Raw genomic sequence first — 19,345 nt, forward strand, 5'->3', positions numbered from 1 at the left:
ATCAAAAGATTCCCTACACTTCCAACCCTTCTTTTCCGTAATTCCCAAACTGTGCTCTTGGGCAGAGCTGTGTACCACAAGAAATACATAGTGATGTGTTCCCCACTGAGTGCTGAGAAGTTTGAGGAGCAGCATTTCCATGGGCTTGGTTTCCTTTGGAAGCAGAAAAGACTGGATAATTATGATGTTGCGTTTTATACTTTTTTGTTTTGTTTTTGCAGTATTTGGGTTTATTTACAAATATAAAAGTTGACCATAGGTGGAGTCACACAGCTTAAGCACTCCTACAAATAGAAAACCCCATGCTGAGTTTATTCATTAAGATGGATGCCTGAACAAATCTATATATCAGGAAGGATGCCTACCAAATAAAGATCACACCAAATCAATGCACAAGAGACCTGCCACATCATCCCACTCTGCCTCCTGGTTAGCAGCGGTGATGAAATTGTTGGGAGGTCAAGTAAGTACTTCCACCCCACCCTCCACTACTGCCTACAAGCAGAAAATCCATAACCTCATCATCTGCTAGGTGAGAGGCATCTGGTTCCTACAGTGGCCAACCAGATGCTTTTCTCCAGGGGTCTGATGAAGGTATGGATTTGCTACTTGTAGGTAAAGCATTAATTTTCCAAACATGTAGTGCTTGACCTACCAACAATTTAATCGCCACTGCATAGCAGGAGGAAGAGGGGGAGGATGTGGCATATCTCTTGTGCTTGAATTTTCCAAACTTGCATGTTGATCTTAGAAAGCATGTATATGGAGATAAGATGGATTCTGCCAGATGTGGATGGTATATCTTCTTCCCCCTTCCCACACACATCTGAAGTGTGATCCTGAAGCATTCATAAGGTGCACAATAAACTTTTGGATTTTGGTGGGTCCCAAACCTGACAATGCTCCTCTTTTAAAAACAAATACTAGCCTCCAGGGGCAGCTGGAAAGCAGGAGATCTGGGAGTGATGACCAGACATAGAATCATGATTATATGTCTATCCCAGGGACTTTAAGGAAGTGCATGATGCTTACACACTGCTCATCTCCAGCTACCTGGAAGTGATTGAGCCAGGCATGCAGCATCGGGCACCATGGCTAAGCTGGCTAAAGCACCTGTCTAGTAAACAGGAGATCCTGGGTTCGACTCCCAGTGGTGCCTCAGGTATTTAGTATTTTGCTCCCTGTCCATATGAGTGTGGTTCAGCAAAGCTCACAGCAGCTTTTGCTGCTCACTGAAGGATGAAGAGAAAAACTCTGACACGCCATGGTGGACATTTGATGTTACTCTTTTTGAAGGAAAATCAGAAGTTTCACCCATCCCAGCATGCATGCATGCATGCATGCATAAATAAATAAATAAATAAATAAATAAATAAAGCAATGTAAAGGCTTAGCTTGGGATTTGAACCTAGGACCTTTCACATCTTAAGCAAGAGTCATACATCTAGACTAACAAGGTATTCAGGAAGTTCCTCTGCATTTCAGCCCAACTCAACAATTCTATGATTTTATGTTACCAAGCCTTCTTGGCAAAGGGAGCAGATGTTACAAATGTGTGCTTTTTTGCTTCTGCCTTCAGGTAGCAAGTAGAGCAGGTTTGTGGTGTGTGTGTGTGTGTGTGTGTGTGTGTATAGGGGGGGCATAGTTCAGCAGAGGAAAACTCCACTCTAGTATGCAAATGATCAGGGTTCAACACCCAGTGGTGCTATGGGTGCTAACCCTTTTGGGCCAGCAGGTGGGTGCAGCTGCGTGGGGTTTCCTGAGGGCCTTTTGCCACTCTCTGTGGTGAGAAAAGAAATTCATAAAAGTTGCGAGTTCCTGCCGTGACTCGGGTTCGAACCGAGGTTGCTGCGGCCACAACGCAGAGTACTAACCACTATACGATCACGGCTGGGATGGCACAACTGCCTTTAAGCAGCTTCTAAAAGCAAGGCAAGATGTCTGAAGGATAAGTATATTGTGTCTTGGATGGAGCCTATGTGGAGCAGAGAGTAAGACAGGAGCTGAACAGGCACCATAGCTTAGCTGGCTAAAGCACCTGCCTTGTAAGCAGGAGATCCTGGGTTCGACTCCCAGTGGTGCCTCTGGCTTCCTCTTTTGAAGCAGGGCCAGGGTGTTCCTATATTATTGTAAGGTAATAGCTCTTCCCTGTGACACTCAAATGCCCTGTGGGTCCTGTGTGCATTGAAAAAGGTAAATCTTGCCATTTGCTGTGACTGATTGTGGCGATCACACAGGGTCCCCGGACGTTTAACGGTCTATTGATCCCTGTGCCACCACTGTGCTCGCTTCCCCGCTGCCACCAACCAGTTACTCTCTGGTAAAACACTGAGTCCAGTCAGTTGTTAAAAGTGAACAAAAAACCCCACAAGTTTCTTTTACAAACATTAACAAGTTTATGGTTTCTCAGATAATATTCCTGTCAGTATCTTAACTTTAGTTTCTTTAACGGCCTATACCTTCCTAATACCTTCTGACTGATTATCTCAACTGTTTGACTGTGACTCCTCTTAACAAATTCTCTCACTCTCTCACATCAGACTAGCCCAACCCACAGACTTATCTTCTCTGTCTCTTCTAACTCCAGACTGTCTCCTCAATAACTCTAACTCCCTAAAAACCTCTGTGCTTAAAACTTATACACAGTTAACTCTGCCCCCTGGGTTCCCATTGGTTAGTCATTTTACAATTAGTTAACCCTTTCCCTATGAACCCAGTATGATGTCACACACCTAGGAGGGCAAACGCCACACTGATGCACAGCCAGTTTTGTGGGGTGGGGGGAACCTTCATTCTCAGAGAGAGGGAATAGCAGCTGGTTGTGTTGCCATAGACTAGCTGGACAAAAAGTTTCCTCGGGCGACTTTGTGAAGGAATATTAGAGCTGCAGCCATCCCAACAAAAATTAAATCTAAATGAGCAGCCTGTTGTGATGAGAGCTTCTCTGAGATCCCAAGGTAGAATCATTCCAACTGGGGGTCTATTCTGCATTTCAAATGGTTGTGCCACCCACATCCAAAGGGACTTGCCACGAACCTGCCTGGCAGAAGGGAGAACACACTACTAATGTACCACTTCACTCCTTTCTCTTGCTAGGCAGGCTTGCAGGATTAAGTACTGCAGTTATGGTGGCTGAAGTCTGAGTCTGGGTTTGATAGTCGAAGGACCAGTGGCCCCGGCCCTTGAGGTGCATCTTAATCGGGTTTGCAGAAGGCCTTTTCCGACTTCCTGTGGTGAGAAAAGAAATCCACAAAAGTTACTTGTTCTTGCCATGACTCGGATTCGAACCGAGGTTACTGCAGTCCCGGTGCAGAGTACTAACCACTGTACGATCATGGCTGGGCTGGCGTGACCCTCTTCAAACAGCTGGGTCTTCTGAAAGCAGATAGCTGAAATGTCAGTCTGTAAGTTGCTTGCTCAAAGCTTGTGGCAAGCAGGGATCAAAAGAGCTGCTGAGCAGGAGCCAATAGCTTAGCTGGCTAAAGCACCTGCCTAGTAAGCAGGAGATCATGGGTTTGAGTCCCAATGGTGCCTCTGTTTCTTTGTTTTGAGGCAGAATGCAGTGCTTTCCTTTGGTGGCCAGTGGTGCTCAGTGCAGCCACCCCATGGCTGCAGAAGGACCATGGAGATGCCTGCTTGCGTGCTGTGGAAAAGAAACACCCCACATTTTGCGAACACAATGTCTAATGGTGAAACCAACCTTTCTGCTGTGGACAAGGCTTCTCCAGGATTTGGAGGTTTGCAGAATGCCTTTTGCCACACCCGGAGGTGGAAGCATAAATACATAAAAGCCCCAGGTTTGTGTTGTGTCTAAGATGTGAACCACAATTGCTCTGATCACAATGCAGAGGAGCAACTACTATAGGGTCATAGCTGTGCCAATACTGTCTCCCCCCCGTCCTTATCAGTATCTAAGTCTTCTGAGGGGAGGGTGGTGTGTTCTGGCAAGGAGTCACAAGTTCTTGAAATCCTTCCTGGAAATAGGAAGCAAGTGTTGCAGATGTCCTGCTTAGCTTCTGTCTCCTTGTAGCAAGTGGACCAGGCTTGCAGTGTGTTCTCTCTCTCTCTCTGTGTGTGTGTGTGTGTGTTTAAGTGGCGAAACCTCCACCCTAGTAGATGATCACTGTAGCAGGTGAACTTGGGTTCAGTTACTAATGGTGCTTTGGATGCTAAGCCTTTTGGATCCAGAAATTGCATGCAGCTCATTAGGATCAACAGAAGGCGTTTTACCACCCTGAGGCGAGAAAAGAACTCCGCAAAAGTTGCGAGTTCCTGCCGTGACTCGGATTCGAACCGAGGATGCTGCGGCCACAACGCAGAGTACTAACCACTATACGATCACGGCTGGGGTGGAAAAGCTGCCTTCAAACAGCTTCTAGAAGGCAGGGCAAGATGACAGATCAGCCTATTGCATCGTGCTTAGAGCCTGCACGGAGCAGGAAATAGAACTGTTAACCTGGCAGCATAGCTTAGTTGGCTAAAGCACCTTCCTTGTGAGCAGGAGATCCTGGGTTCGACTCCCAGTGGTGCCTCTGGCTTCCTCTTTTGAGGCAGGAGCAGAGTGCTCCCATTTTCTTGCAAGGCATACCCATCAACCCCTCCCATGTTCACAGAAACAACACGTTGTTCCTGTTTGCAGTGAAAAATATAATTTGCCCATGCAGTCCCCATAGTCCCCATGCTATCTAGAGGCATATGATTTTGTGTATATACACTTTTTCTCCTCCAGATATTGACTGTATGTGCAGAAGATGGGGTGCTGGTCTGCTGTGCACATGATTTCACTGGCTGCATTATTAGGTGGAGGCCGTCGTCTCCTCCACTGCTTCCTGCAGTGAAGCAGCCTTCTGATGGAATAAAATCCATAGCTACATTTCTTTTTAAGGGGAGGGCAGGATTATAAATGTTTGCTTTGGGATACATGTACTGTACTGTGTTGTATGTTCCTCCTTGTTCCTTGAACCTTCCTAAAAGCAAAATGGTAAGAAAATTGGTTTTTTAAATACACCCCCCCACACACACACCAGAGAGAGATTAATGTGGCATTCAATAGGAAGAGGCAGAGCAAATGTCTTCAAAGGCAGCCTTTTTCTGGGTTTTGCCTTTCTCATCAATACTTTTCAATCTATTTGGCTGAGAGGCATAGCTCTTCAAAGGCCCTCAGTCACCCCAACCTCACCTGAAGGGTGCAGTTTTTGTGCTGGCACCCTTGTAAATGATTTCTTTTATTTTGCTTTCCAAAGCGTAATTGTTCCTGAGCAGAGCCTCTCTCCTATTGCTGTAATTTGAAATGCCTCTGAAAGGGAAATTTAAGGGCTGTGGAATGTTGCATAAATATGATCACCCAGCAATCAAGCTTTTCAAATACAATGGCTTGCCTTTGATAGTTCCTGTCGCTTTGTTTCATACTTCCATAGCGCTTTAAGGCTGCATCTCCACTTGAGCACAAACCTATGGTTCAGGGACTCAGGTATTATTTCCTCCCGCAATCAGACCACCCCTTTTAAAGCCATAGGACCTTATCCATACTGATCTTCAGTGTGAATAGTAAGGTTCCTGGACCACCATTAATTTTTTGTTATTCGTATAATGTTCTCCAAATCACTGCCTTCCTGCACTCTGCCCCCCCCCCAGTCAGGATCTCGTTTTCGGGTATCCTTGTTTGAGAAAATAGGGTGCTATGGATGAACCCATAGTCACAAGAAAATAGGGTGCTATGGATGAACCCATAGTCACAAGGAAGCAATGACAGCTGTGTGAATTTGTATTAATGGACAATTTTTATTTGTAAGAAAGAAAATGCAAGGCATGGTTGGCATTCAACACTCGCCCTACTCAGAGTAGACACAGCTAATAGACACAGCTAACTTGGTTCATTAATTTCAGTGAGTCTACTCTGAGTAGAACTTTGTTTACTAGAATCCTGTATCTTTTTTTAAAAAAATGTGTTTTTAAAAAACAAGCAAAGCCTTTGTTGCTTTAGTAACTAGTTATCTCGTTCAGCATGGTGCTGTAAAGCTGACAGAGCTTTCTCCTCCCTTGTTTGATCCCTTGTACACCCACACTCATTCTGTTGTTACTCAGTAATGAGAGGATTAGTCTGCCTATGGAAAAAGGGCTCAATTTTTCTTCTTTTCAGCCAAAACAATTAACTTGCTACTCAACTACAGCTGAGCTCTTTCGCTCTTCCAGAACAATCCTGTGTATAATCTTCTGAAATGTAAGTCCTGTTGAGTTCAATGGTACTTACTCCCACTCAACTAAATATAGGATTGCCACTTTAAAAGATTGATGCAATTTATATGTCTGTCACATGTATACATTGGACTGCCACTGGAGCTTAATTGGAAGATCATGGCCAACGTGTTGCTGTCACTTGAAGTACCTGCCAGATTTCTCTTCCTCTGGCGCTGTGGGTAAAAGCCTCAGCGCCTAGGGCTTGCCGATCGAAAGGTCGGCGGTTCGAATCCGTGCGGCGGGGTGCGCTCCCGTTGTTCGGTCCCAGCGCCTGCCAACCTAGCAGTTCGAAAGCACTCCCGGGTGCAAGTAGATAAATAGGGACCGCTTACTAGCGGGAAGGTAAACGGCGTTTCCGTGTGCAGCTCTGGCTCACCAGAGCAGCGATGTCACACTGGCCACATGACCCGGAAGTGTCTCCGGACAGCGCTGGCCCCTGGCCTCTTAAGTGAGATGGGCGCACAACCCTAGAGTCTGTCAAGACTGGCCCGTACGGGCAGGGGTACCTTTACCTTTACCTTATGGTGGTCCCTGGGAGGCCATTCCGGGGGATGGAGGAGAGATGGTGGAGATAAAGGAGAGGGAGATCTGACCCAATAAACGTATTCCATGAGATTGTGCTCCTCTGATGTCAGAGAGAGCAAAAAGGATAAAAGCTGGAATGGGGGACAACTTACGCTAGCCCTAGGCAGTGTATTGAAAACTTGAGAAGCAACTGTAAAACAGACTAAAATAATCAGCGAGGCATTTAGATTAATTACAGGAGGACTGACTTGCAGGCTGACAGTGCTTTGTGTCTTCCAGTGGAGTTTTGTGTTCTTGTCCTCTGCTTATGGGGAAAACTCTGCTACAAACAGTAAGAAGTGGTTTCACTTTGCAGTCTCTCTCTGAAGTGCTTTTGTTTGAGGGTGGTCATTTACCGTGTGGCCTTGGGGACAGAAATAATTATAATTACAATAGAAACAAAACAATCAGAATCAGCTGTCCTCTCCCACAATAGCACTGTAACACTGTGCTTGATGCTGTCTTCAGAAATGAAAGATGGGACACTTTCTGATGATAGTGTAACACCATTTTTTAACATTTGGTTGGAATCTTTTATTGGGGTCCTTCTGACTGCTCCTCCCCCCTCCCTGTAATTTAAACAAATCAAGGTGTTATGCATCTTAGTTCTGTGTATCTCTCAATAACTCACAGGGAGGCAATTTAAGATAGATTGTTTCTTGAGGGAGTACATCTCCGAGACACCTAATTCAGATAAGATGGCCTCATATTAGAAAGTAATCCAAAAATGCATTTCATACAGGCGACGGGGAAAGCTTCTGCCTTTCCATATTTGCATAGGGAGAAAGCGCCCCCAGTCCTTTTTTGATCACTGAGATATTGTTTTGTAAACGAAACTCCTGTGAAATGCCATCCTATTAACAAATGAGAAAAAGCCTCTAAAAGCAGTTGAAAGGCAAGGCAAATAATAGTGTCCAAGGGAAAAATTAATCTGAATAGTTTAAACGCAACAGAGGCGCTGGGCTAGCTCTGCAGTCGACGGCAGAAGTGGCTGCCAGGGAGCCAGATGCAAGGGCAGTCGAAAACATTTTTCACCACTTGGCTTTGGGCTCCTATAATTGTCACTGGCAATGGAAAAAATCCACAGTGTGGTTAAGTATCACCACAGGATATAGAAACCGATGACTTACAAACAGAGAGCATTTTAAAAATAAGTCAGATTTGCTTAGGCAGAGCTGAGCCAAAGGAGAAAAGTCAGTGCAGGTTTTCTTATGCAGAAAAATAAGGCCTGTTCTTCTAATAAGTAGCTGTTGGCCACCCTTGGACTGTCAGTATTTTGTGGGAGGGATTCAAGAGCATACCAGGAAATTTAGTTTTATGCAATTAAAGTGGATTAAATCTCTCTGGTGCCCTAGAGCATAACAAATCCACTTTTATAAGAGACAGGCATTTTGTTGTTAGAAAAGTGATGGGGAAATGCATTGAAAAGTGTGGCGTGACACACTGTCAGGGACAGCTCAAGACATAATGCTACGTGAGGTGAAGGGCAAGCTGGTGCCCTCCCCTAAGACACATACAGAAGCCAATTGGATTGGCAGTTGAATCTTACCCCAGTACTGGTGAAAGGAAAGTATCTCCCACTGTACTTGAGGGCAGCAGGCTACGGTAGGGGATACAGGGAAGGGACTCACAGCTCTGCCACCCCCCCTTCAGCTTCTGCCACCTGAGGCAGCTGCCTCAGTCTGCCTCATCATAGAGCCAGCTCTGTGAATGATTTAAGGGGGAGACATGTAAACACCCTGCAAGCAAATCAGATTATACAAGTTCCTAGCATCAGAATAAAGACAAGGCATTTCCCCAACCTGAACTTTGTCCATTTGACTTTTGAAAAAACAACAACATGCTGGCCAGTGTTCCAAGTTCCTCCTATTTATAACTTTTTAGGAGAGAAAAAAGCCACACTTTTCATGTGGCTTTTCTCTGAAAAGTCAAAACAAAACAAAACTATGTTGTTTCTGTAATAGGGAACACTGAGAGACTCAGCAAGCCTAGCTCATTGGCTCAGTACTCCCCTCCTTCCCCACCGCAAATGCAAGACCAATGTCTCCTCCCACTCTTTTCCCTATGGATGGATTCATTCTCTGTAGGCAGTGGTAGTACCCATGGGCCCTGTATTGTTCTTGCTTAACTTTTGAAACAGGTGCTTCATGGTTACTGTGGCCAACATATCTTATATTAGGACTAGGGATGGGCAGACCTGTCAATTTTGGGTTCTCTCTGTTTCTCATTTTTCTAAACATAAGTTCACATATCCACATCAGTTTACATCTTTCTTTTTTTTAAGTGCACAGAAAAGTCACCAGCATTTTACTGTGAATTTCTCCCAATGTACACATTTCTGCAAAGCTTCCCCCCTCACTGGATGATTTATTTTCACCAATATATGCATACTTATGCACACTTTATTCTAATATATACATATTATTTGCCTGGAGAACTGCATTGCAAAATTCTTTGAAATGTGAATTTCAAAGAATGGCTGTGTTTCTATTTCAGAAAGTGCAAATTTGCCATTTTTACCTTTAAATGCAAAACTGAACCAAATTTCTCTCTCATCCCTAATTAGGACTCATTTGCTCAGTCCAGAGAAGTAATAGGAGCACAGTCCCTTGAATGACTATGTGGGCCTGTCTGCACGCATGAATTGCCTAGTTGCATATCAAGCTGAAAGATCGGGCCAGGCTGGATTTTTCTTTAAAGTCAGCAATCCTTCCTTCAGAAGGCAGGAAAAGATAGAAATTTAGTTGTATAGGGAGGGAGCGCTGATAAAAAGTGATGTTAAAAAAAAAGGGGGGGAATGAATATTATTCTAATTGTATTTTGTATACTAGTTGATAATGCAAATTTATTTTTTGCTGAAAACGACATAAAAGCTGAACCTGGCAAAAGTTTAGCTTACACCTAGTTATTTTAGAAGAGGGCAGGCCTGAGATGATTAATTACTCATCACAATTTGGTGCTTTATATATATATAGAGAGAGAGAGAGAGAGAAGGAGTATAAGTTGACTGTGAATTTAAATGTTCTGAGCACAATGGCTTGTATCCTAAGAGGAGTTAATTTAAATAATTTGATGAAAATAAAGTTTAGAGTTTTTTTTTTTTTTAAAAGGGGCATTTCTGGATGGGAAGGGGAGTGGGTGGGTGGGTATGGGAGAGAGAGAGGTGGTTCCCTTTCATTCATTTCCTCTTCCTTCCCAAAAAGTTTTACCCCCCAAAAGCACTTGAGGCTCCCCCTCAAACTTGCAACATCACATACTTTCCAACATTCCTCAGATGAAAATGTCCTCCTTGAGCAAAGGCAGGGATTGGTGGCTATGCCTCCAAGAAAATAGGAGCAGTCTGCTCCTGCCTCAAAAGAGGAAGCCACAGGCACCACTGGGAGTCGAACCCAGGATCTCCTGCTTACGAGGCAGGTGCTTTAGCCAGCTAAGCTATGGTGCCAGTTCAGCTCCACTACTGCTCCCTGTTCCACATAGGCTGTGGCCAAGACACAATGGACCTAACCTTCAGGCATCTTGCCTTGTTTTTAGAAGCTGCTTGAAGGCAGTCATGCCAGCCCAGTCGTGATCGTACAGTGGTTAGTACTCTGCGTTGTGGCCGCAGCAACCTCGGTTCGAACCCGAGTCACGGCAGGAACTCGCATATTTTGAAATTTTATTTTCCCCTCTCGGGGAGTGTTACAAAGGCTCCCCGTGAGCCACACTGAACTGCAGCAGCACTGCCAGGGCCAAAAAGGCAACTGCTGGATGTTTCAGGGAGAATGAAATCCAGGATTGAATTTCATCTGGTTTAGCTACAGTATATACAACCCTGTAAATCCAGCTGATTTGTGAATACAAGACAGGAGCGACGTGGTGTTGCCATCCAGGTTTGTGGCAAGTTGCTTTTGAATGTGGGTATCACAACTGATTGAAATGCAGAACAGCCCCCTCTCTGGCTTGCTGATCTAGATGTACGATTTTGGCTCTGGATATGAAAGGTCTTGAGTTCAAAATTAAAGATGTGCTTTTTTCAGCAGCAGTGGGGGTGGGGTGGGGTCTGGCTGTGCATTTAGATCCAGATTTTTCAAGGTGTTACTACAGGTCTACTGTTCCTTACAAAGTCACTCAGAGAAATCTTTTGGCCAGCTGGTCTATGGCAACAGAACCAGCTGCTATTGCCTCTCCATACTGACAGAGATGTTCTCCGCTATCCTGCCCACCAAGACCTGGCCATGTAGTGAGGATATTCCAGAGGATTCATGAATATTGATTTAAATCCAAATCACAGCAGGCAGGTGGATTTATATTTTTCAGTGTGAACAGTGTGAGTTGTTGAGCATGGGAGGGGTTGGTGAGCAAGAAAATGGGACAATTCTGCTCCTGCCTCAAAAGAGGAAGCCAGAGGCACCACTGGGAGTCGAACCCAAGGTCTCCTGCTCACAAGGAAGGTGCTTTAGCCAACTAAGCTATGCTGCCAGGTTAGCAATTCTATTTCCTGCTCCACGCAGGCTCTAAGCACAATGCAATAGGCTGATCTGTCATCTTGCCCTGCTTTCTAGAAGCTGTTTGAAGGCAGCTTTTCCACTCCAGCCGTGATCGTATAGTGGTTAGTACTCTGCGTTGTGGCCGCAGCAACCTCGGTTCGAATCCGAGTCACGGCAGGAACTCGCAACTTTTGTGGATTTCTTTTTCCTGCCTCAGGGAATAGCCTTTGGCCAGTTAAGGCGAATCTGACCACTGCTGCTCTTGTTTCTACTCTGTAACACCCATCCACTATCCTTCTGCAGTGCGTCTGTCTTTTCTTGAAGAATTTTGGGTTTGGAATAATCTCCCCTTTTTGCCTACTTCATGCTGCAGATCGTGTGTTGCTTTTTTCTCTGTTGGATCTCATCTGATTGGAAATATTTCCATGGATTGGTTATATGTTTTTAGATGATTGGGTTTATTTGGCTTAATTGACATTGGCTTGTATGTTGAAACATTGGATTTAATCTAATTGGCGATGGTTTATTCTAGAATTTGGGCTCTTTGGTTGTATTGGTGTTTGGAGTGGGGCAAGAGAACACATTAAGGTCATACCATGTAACCCTGAGGAACTTCAAGGTTGCATGCATACAAGAGTCATCACCTACAGCCACAGGTTGGCAGGGGGCAGGTGTTCTGGGTTGTCCGCAGGGATGAGCAGGTACACTAAGGTGTACACAGTATACATCTCCTCCCCCACACACCTAAGGCTTACCTGGGGGGGGGATAATGCAGTCCTTGGTTAGGAAACAGGTGTGATGACATACCCAGGGGATGTGAGTGGGTCGCTTCCCCCTTATACGATGAACAAACTCACCTGCCCGTCATCCAATATGTAGGCTCTCAAGTCTTCTTCAGAGGTGTCAGCACAAATGCGTGGGATGTTTCTTTTCCACAGCACGCAAGCCAGCATCTCCGTGGTCCTTCTGCAGCCATAGGGTGGCTGCACTGAGCACCATTGGCCACCAAAGGAAAGCACTGCATTTTGCCTCAAAAGAAATAAACAGAGGCACCACTGGGGCTCAAACCCATGATCTTCTTCTTACTAGGCAGGTGCTTTAGCCAGCTAAGCTATTGGGTCCTGCTCAGCATCGCTTTCAATCCCCGCTTGCCACAAGCTTTGAGCAAGCAACTTACAGACTGACATTTCAGCTATCTGCTTTCAGAAGACCCAGCTGTTTGGAGAGGGTCACGCCAGCCCAGCCATGATCGTACAGTGGTTAGTACTGCAGTAACCTCGGTTCGAATCCGAGTCATGGCAGGAACAAGCAACTTTTGTGAATTTCTTTTTGCACTTTTCTTTTCCCACTACAGGAAGTAGGAAAAGACCTGCAAGCCACATTGAGATGTACCTCAACAGCCAGGGCCACACGTAGTGGACAAACCCAGACTCAGACTTCAGTCACCATAGCTGCAGTACTTAATCCTGCAATCCTGCAAGCCCCTCCTCGCCCAAACTGTTTGTGCATCAGTCACAGCAAATGGCCAGATATTCATTTTTCACTGCACTCAGGCAGTGGCAGACTTTGGGCTTTAAAATTCAGCAGCACCCTTTGTGATGCCTAAATTTGACACTCCCTGCCTCTTACCTTCCATTGTTCACCATTCCTTAACAATGGCTACCTGTGCGGGTGAAACAGTCACGCTCCCCTAAATTCACCTCTGATGCAGGACCCATATGGTCTTTTCAGAGGCACAGGGAAGAGGTGGTGGGCATACCTTACGAGAAAATGGGAGTTTCCTGGGTCTGCTTCAAAAGAGGAAGCCAGAGGCACTACTGGGAGTTGAACTCAAGACCTCCTGTTTACAAGGCAGGTGCTTTAGCCAGCTAAGCTGTGGTGCCTCATCAGCTTCTTTCCTGTTCCACACAGGCTCTGGCCAAGACACAATAGACTTATCCTTCAGCCATCTTTCCTTGTTTTCTGAAGCTTCTTGAAGGCAGCTGTTCCACCCCAGCCGTGATCGTATAGTGGTTAGTACTCTGCGTTGTGGCCGCAGCAACCTCTGTTCAAACCCGAGTCATGGCAGGAACTCACAACTTTTATGGATTTCTTTTCTCACCACAGAGAGTGGCAAAAGGCCCTCAGGAAACCCCACCCGGCTGCACCCACCTGCTGGGCCCAAAAGGGTTAGCACCCATGGCATCACAAGGGTTGGCACATCATGGCAACACAGTTTAATGGATTTCTTTTCCCACTTCAGGGAATTGTAAAATATCCTTTGTTAGCCACAGTGAGCTGCACTCTACTGCCAGGCCCAAAGGGATGGTTTCTAAGGCACCAGCTGCAATCACACCTAGAATCTTCTGTCTACTAAACAGGCACCTTGGCCAGCATAACTAGAATACTGAAGCCTGGCTTATTTGCTAATGGCAGATAGCTTTGAAGTGGTGCTGCCAAGTAGGTTTGTGGCAAGTTCCTTTTTGAATGTGGGTGTTGCAACTCTTTGAAATGCAGAACGGATCCATATCTGGCTTGTTGATCTAGCAGTGGTTCTCAACCTGTGGGTCCCCAGATGATGTTGGACTACAACTCCCATCATCCCTGAGCTCTGGCTTTGCTAGCTAGGGGTGATGGTAACTGTAGTTCTTCAACAACTGGGAACCCACAGGTTGAGAAAGGCTGATCTGGAGGCATGACTCTGGCTCAGGATGCGAAAGGTTCAGCCAGCTTACTCACAGTGCCCCCCCACTGCAAGCCTGGTCCACTTGCTACCTGAAGACAGGGATAAAGCAGCACATCTGTAACATCTGCTCCTTTTTGCCAGGAAAGCCTGGTGGCAAGTTCTCTTGAACAAGGGAAACATGATGACCCTAAATGCAGAGGAATCTCCTGACTTTCTTGTTGGTCTAGATGTATGATTCTTGCTTAGGATGTGGCAGATCCCAGGTTCAAATCCCAAACAAAGCCCATGCTTTTATTTTATTTTTATTTTTCCTGGGATGGGTAAAACTTCTGCTTTTCCTCCACAAAGAAAGTGAGTAACATCAAATATCCATCATGGCCTGTCGGAGTTTTTATCTTCTTGCTTCAATGAGCAGCAAAATATGCTCTGTGAGCTCTGCTGAGCCACACTCATACAGACAAGGGGCAAAATGCTAAATATCTGAGGCACCACTGGGAGTCGAACCCAGGATCTCCTGTTTACTAGACAGGTGCTTTAGCCAGCTTAGCCATGGTGCCCGATGCTGCATGCCTGGCCCAATCCCCAGATAGCAGGAGATGATCATTGTATAAGAACAGGCACTTCCTTAAAGTCCCTGGGATAGACATATCTTCATGATTCTATGTCTGGTCATCGGTCCTGGAGCTCATGCTTTCCAGCTGCTCCTGGAGGCTAGTATTTGTTTTTAAAAGAGAAACAAGGTCAGGCATTGGAGCATCTCATGGAATTTGGTGGCAGTGTAGATCCAAAGCAGACCACATTCTGGCTTAAATTTTAGTTCAGAAGGTGGACTAATGTGAATCTGCTTTGGAGCAGACAAATATATTGTGCATCTTACTAATGCTGCTGGATCCCTTTTTGTGTTTGTGTTGGGAGAAGAGATACCACCCACACCAGGCTGAACATTTTATCCACACATGTGCATTCTGACATCACCAGGCATCTCTGGAAAATTCAAGCCTGTCTGCATTAGTATGTGTGGCATTTTGGCCTCATGCTAAGCACCCTTCTGTTTTCAATCTGCGGCTATACAGAGTCTGTGCCCATTGTTGCTTGGGTGGATGTAATGAAAGCATAAATACTTTAGACCAAGGATGGAGGAAGCTGTGGCCCTCCAAACAGTGCTTGACTCTTCAGTCCTATTCCCATTCAGGGCACTCACAGACCGACTAATTCAGGGTTAACCAACCCCGTGCCCTGCATGTGTGGTTGGACTCCAACTCCCATAACCGACAGCTAGCAGCGTGGCCAAAGGTTGATGGGAGTTGCGGAGGGTCACAAAAAAAGATACAGGGGTTGGGAGAGAGCTTTCTGTGCCAAAGATGTTCACTGCTGCTGCTAGTGAGGGAAGGCAATCCTGGGCAAGATTATTTATTTATTTGCCGGATTTATTTGCTGAATTTATATCCCACCCTTCCTTGCCAAGCAGCCCAGGGTAGCAAACAGAAGTGGGTCTGGCATCTTTACTATACAGTTTTCGGTGAATGCTGAAATCACACTTCTTGACCCCGGCCTTTGACACCTGAGATGTGTGCTTTCAAGGCCCAGCCTGTTCCTGTGAATGCAGTCTGTTTTAATTCTAAATTCTAAATTGTTATACCCACACTGGGACTTGCTGGTGAAGGAGAATGGTTTTTAAAAAATACTACAATGATTACTACTATACATGGACTAACATGTCTGATCTGGTAGAAGGCCGTGACCTATGCTCCATTTTTTACTTATTTCTGCCATGTATTCACTACAATTCCTTACATATTAAAAAACACGTGTAGCACAGAATGTTAATGGCATTTCTCTGGTTAGTAAACGTCCTATCCAGAGTTCTGATGGCAAGAATGCTTCGCATCATTATCATCTTCATGATAGTTCTGGTTGCTAATGGCAGAAAAGTGGGATAGGCTATTGCGGCCCTTCAGCATGCAAACGCAACACAATCTTTCCCTCGTTAATGTTTAAGGCATCATTTTCCTTTCATCTGTGCTGGAGGAATAAAAAAGAAAAACAAAAACAAAAAGCCAAGGAAATTAAATCATTAAAACCCCCATTTAGTTGTCACAAGAGACCATAAACACAATTTTTCACTGTTCCTGTGCAGTATGAAATCATGGAGAAGACTCAACTGGGCAACAGGAACATGCTGTTCTTCTCGTCATGTTATTTCGGAAAATAAAATGCAAACATGTTTGGAGTTTCTCTCTTGATCATCACTCCTTAATTTATTTGACATTGGCTCATAAATAAGACGGGAAACAGCTGCTCAGGAAGCTAGCAGTGACATTGGTCATAATGGCTGTAATTTTAAACTTCAAGTCAATTGAGCTCATAATGTCATTGGTTCCAGTGAGATCCGCCTACTTCATGTCACCTCTGTCCAGCATGCTTCTTTCGTAAGTAACACCAAAATACATTAAGCATGGTCCAAAGGAAAAACAACCCAAGAAATTCCACAATTCAGCTAGAGCAGTTATCTCTGCATCCATCTCTCACCTTCCTCCTCAAAAGCAGGCGCGGGAAACCTGCGGGGGCAGGAAGGAGGTGAGACTGTATCGCTTATCTGCTTTCCCAACACCCAATGTTTCCAATATGAATCCAAAGCAATCCCATATGCAAGATACTTTCATATATGGGACACATTTGGCTTGCTTTAAATTTGAAATGTGAGTCATAAAACACATCCAGTTTGGACAAAACAGGGCAGCTCAGTAGTGGTAGGAAGGTTCATTCTTTAATTTTTCTTCTTTTAAAGTACCAGGGCTAATCTGAAAGTGTGATGAGCAATTACATTCACCTCACTGAAAATTTGCACTTACATAAAATCCATACTAATCCAAATGGTGGCACAAATTGTGCATATGGAGGAAGGAACCTGTCGACTCCTAATGTGAAACATAAAACGGGTCCTTCCATGTCAGACCCATTTTATATCTATTCCTGTATCCTGTCTCTAGAGGCAACAGAGGCTTTTTTGAGTAGTCTGCACAGAACCACTGGGCTATTATGGATTTAAGCTGTCAATAATCATTCACTTCTTGCTTCCTGTAATAAGACATCTAGGGATGTATACTCTGACATGTTTGGCTACTAGCCAGTGGTGGATTTGGAACCCTCAGCTTTAATGGAAACCTGTGCTTCGTATATAGAGACTGCTTCTTTCATTACGTTTAGCACTCAGGAACAGGTGAAAAACACAGGCACAACAGTTATGAAGATAATGTCGTCTTTTGCATTTAATAGTTCCCAGAGGGGTAGCCATGTCAGTCAGCTGCAGCGAAGGCAAGAGTCTTGCAAGTCCCAATCTGTGTTCTGGTGCGGCTGAGGATACAGCAGAGGTGTACTTCGACCAGGCCATGGAGGCCCTTGGTGCACTTGCTGAAAGTATGGCGAAGCACATGTTACAACCGCCAGTATTCTGGCCACATATGGCAGCATAAGGCCCCCAAATGGGGCATGTTACTCATCTCCATACATCTCATAGTTGGAACTATGACACTCGCTCCCACAGGAGGCAGTGATGGCCACCAATTTAGATGGCTTTAAAAGAGGACTGGGCAAATTCATGGAGAAGATGACCATTGATGGCTACTAGTCATGATGGATGCACTCTTCTTCTGCAGATGGATGCAGTAATGCTTCTGAAAACCAGTTGCTGGAAACCACAGGATGAGAACTGCTCAGATCCTGCTTGTGGGTTTCCCGCAGGGAACTGGTTGGCCACTGAAAGAACAGGATGCTGGACTAGATAGGCCATTGGCCTCATCCAGCAGGCTCTTCTTATGTTTTTGATATTCCACTGATGAGTGTCTTTTGCTTTTATTATTTATTCAACCCGCTTTGCATGTTTCCTCTTCAGAAAGGCAGGCTCAATCTTTTGATGGAAAAAAAAGCCAACAAAGAACAAATCTCAAGATTTCAGGGGTGCATTAATGCAAATTAAACACTTTTACACTTTTCTGTTATTAAACCGTAACGTTCCATGGAAAAGGATATGCCAAAACCAAAGCTTCTTGGTTCCACGCAACTCTGTTGTGCAGCAAAGCCAGCTTCCTTTATGTGTGGGTTTACAGTGCATATATAAATCAACAACATTAACTAATGAGAGATACACACCCAGTTTCACTGCAGGGATACTACAATTAATCATACTAGCATATGCAGACTACTTAGTGTGTCAGCTATAATGCATTACTTCTTTGAGATGTCATGGCATATGTTCTATTTATTCTTCCACTACAGTAACTGTATCATGTTTTTCCCTACTACATTTAAGTGAGATAACTGTCAGTTTAAGATGTCCGGAATAGTGTTGGCTAAACAGAAGAAAATAAATATATGGATGACAAAAGCAAATGAACGACGCACCCAGAAAAAACTGAACAACTGAGGCATGTTGACAGGAAACAAAATGAGAAATTTTTCATTCTTTGGAGATCATAAAAAGAGACTTGCTGGACCAGGCCAAAGACCCAGCTACATCAGCATCCTGTTCTTACAGTGGTCAATGAGATGCCCATGGGAAGCCCCAGACATGACTTGAGTGCAACAGCATTCTCCTTGGTTGTGATTCTCAGCAACTGGTATTCTGTGCCTATTGCCTCTGACTGTGGACGTAGAAATAGGTTTACTCTCTATGAATTTGTCTAATCCTCTTCTACAGTTATCCAAGTTGATGGTCATCACTGCAGATCATGGGTGTGAATTCCATAGTTCAATTAAGGGGTGCATGAAGAAACAATTTCTGTTGTCTGTCTTGAATCTCCCGACATTCATTGGGTGGCTCTGGATTCTAGAAATATAAGAGACACTCCCTATCCACTTTCTCCACACCAAACCACTATCATGCTCCCCATTTTTCTAATCCAGGTAAAGGGACCCCTGACCATTAGGTCCCGTCATGGCCGACTCTGGGGTTGTGGCGCTCATCTCGCTTTATTGGCCGAGAGAGCTGGCCTACAGCTTCCGGGTCATGTGGCCAGCATGACTAAGCCGCTTCTGGCGAACCAGAGCAGCGCACGAAAATGCCGTTTACCTTCCCGCCAGAGCGGTACCTATTTATCTACTTGCACTTTGACATGCTTTCGAACTGCTAGGTTGGCAGGAGCAAGGACTGAGCAACAGGAGATCACCCCGTCGCGGGGATTCGAACTGCTGACCTTCTGATCGGCAAGTCCTAGGCTCTGTGGTTTAACTCACAGCGCCACCCACATCCCTTTTTCTAATCTAGAATGTCCCAAATGTTGTTACTAATAGAGCAGGGATGGGGAATCTGTGCCCTCCACATGTTCTTTGACTCCACATTCCATCAGCTCTAGCCAGCATGGCAAATGACCAAGGATGTCCAAGAACATCTGGAGGGCACAGGTTTTGCCCCTCT

At 45.0% G+C, this 19,345-nt stretch overlaps 10 non-coding genes across 10 annotated transcripts; 5 read left to right on the plus strand and 5 right to left on the minus strand.

Annotated features, from left to right (window-relative positions):
* The first annotated feature begins 1,085 nt into the window (after window positions 1-1,085).
* Window positions 1,086-1,159, plus strand: TRNAT-AGU (transfer RNA threonine (anticodon AGU)). The gene has a single exon. It is a non-coding gene; the product is annotated as a tRNA-Thr (tRNA).
* A 660-nt stretch (window positions 1,160-1,819) lies between these two features.
* On the minus strand, window positions 1,820-1,891 carry TRNAH-GUG (transfer RNA histidin (anticodon GUG)). The gene has a single exon. It is a non-coding gene; the product is annotated as a tRNA-His (tRNA).
* Window positions 1,892-2,010: 119 nt separating this feature from the next.
* On the plus strand, window positions 2,011-2,084 carry TRNAT-UGU (transfer RNA threonine (anticodon UGU)). The gene has a single exon. It is a non-coding gene; the product is annotated as a tRNA-Thr (tRNA).
* A 1,183-nt stretch (window positions 2,085-3,267) lies between these two features.
* On the minus strand, window positions 3,268-3,339 carry TRNAP-GGG (transfer RNA proline (anticodon GGG)). Its single transcript has one exon. It is a non-coding gene; the product is annotated as a tRNA-Pro (tRNA).
* A 934-nt stretch (window positions 3,340-4,273) lies between these two features.
* On the minus strand, window positions 4,274-4,345 carry TRNAH-GUG (transfer RNA histidin (anticodon GUG)). Its single transcript has one exon. It is a non-coding gene; the product is annotated as a tRNA-His (tRNA).
* Window positions 4,346-4,458: 113 nt separating this feature from the next.
* Window positions 4,459-4,532, plus strand: TRNAT-UGU (transfer RNA threonine (anticodon UGU)). The gene has a single exon. It is a non-coding gene; the product is annotated as a tRNA-Thr (tRNA).
* Window positions 4,533-10,169: 5,637 nt separating this feature from the next.
* On the minus strand, window positions 10,170-10,243 carry TRNAT-CGU (transfer RNA threonine (anticodon CGU)). Its single transcript has one exon. It is a non-coding gene; the product is annotated as a tRNA-Thr (tRNA).
* Window positions 10,244-10,362: 119 nt separating this feature from the next.
* TRNAH-GUG (transfer RNA histidin (anticodon GUG)) lies at window positions 10,363-10,434 on the plus strand. The gene has a single exon. It is a non-coding gene; the product is annotated as a tRNA-His (tRNA).
* A 938-nt stretch (window positions 10,435-11,372) lies between these two features.
* Window positions 11,373-11,444, plus strand: TRNAH-GUG (transfer RNA histidin (anticodon GUG)). The gene has a single exon. It is a non-coding gene; the product is annotated as a tRNA-His (tRNA).
* A 2,971-nt stretch (window positions 11,445-14,415) lies between these two features.
* On the minus strand, window positions 14,416-14,489 carry TRNAT-AGU (transfer RNA threonine (anticodon AGU)). The gene has a single exon. It is a non-coding gene; the product is annotated as a tRNA-Thr (tRNA).
* Window positions 14,490-19,345: the final 4,856 nt, after the last annotated feature.

The sequence above is a fragment of the Podarcis raffonei genome, chromosome 5 (genome assembly GCF_027172205.1).
Source record: "Podarcis raffonei isolate rPodRaf1 chromosome 5, rPodRaf1.pri, whole genome shotgun sequence".
In the NCBI taxonomy this organism is placed as follows: domain Eukaryota; kingdom Metazoa; phylum Chordata; class Lepidosauria; order Squamata; family Lacertidae; genus Podarcis; species Podarcis raffonei.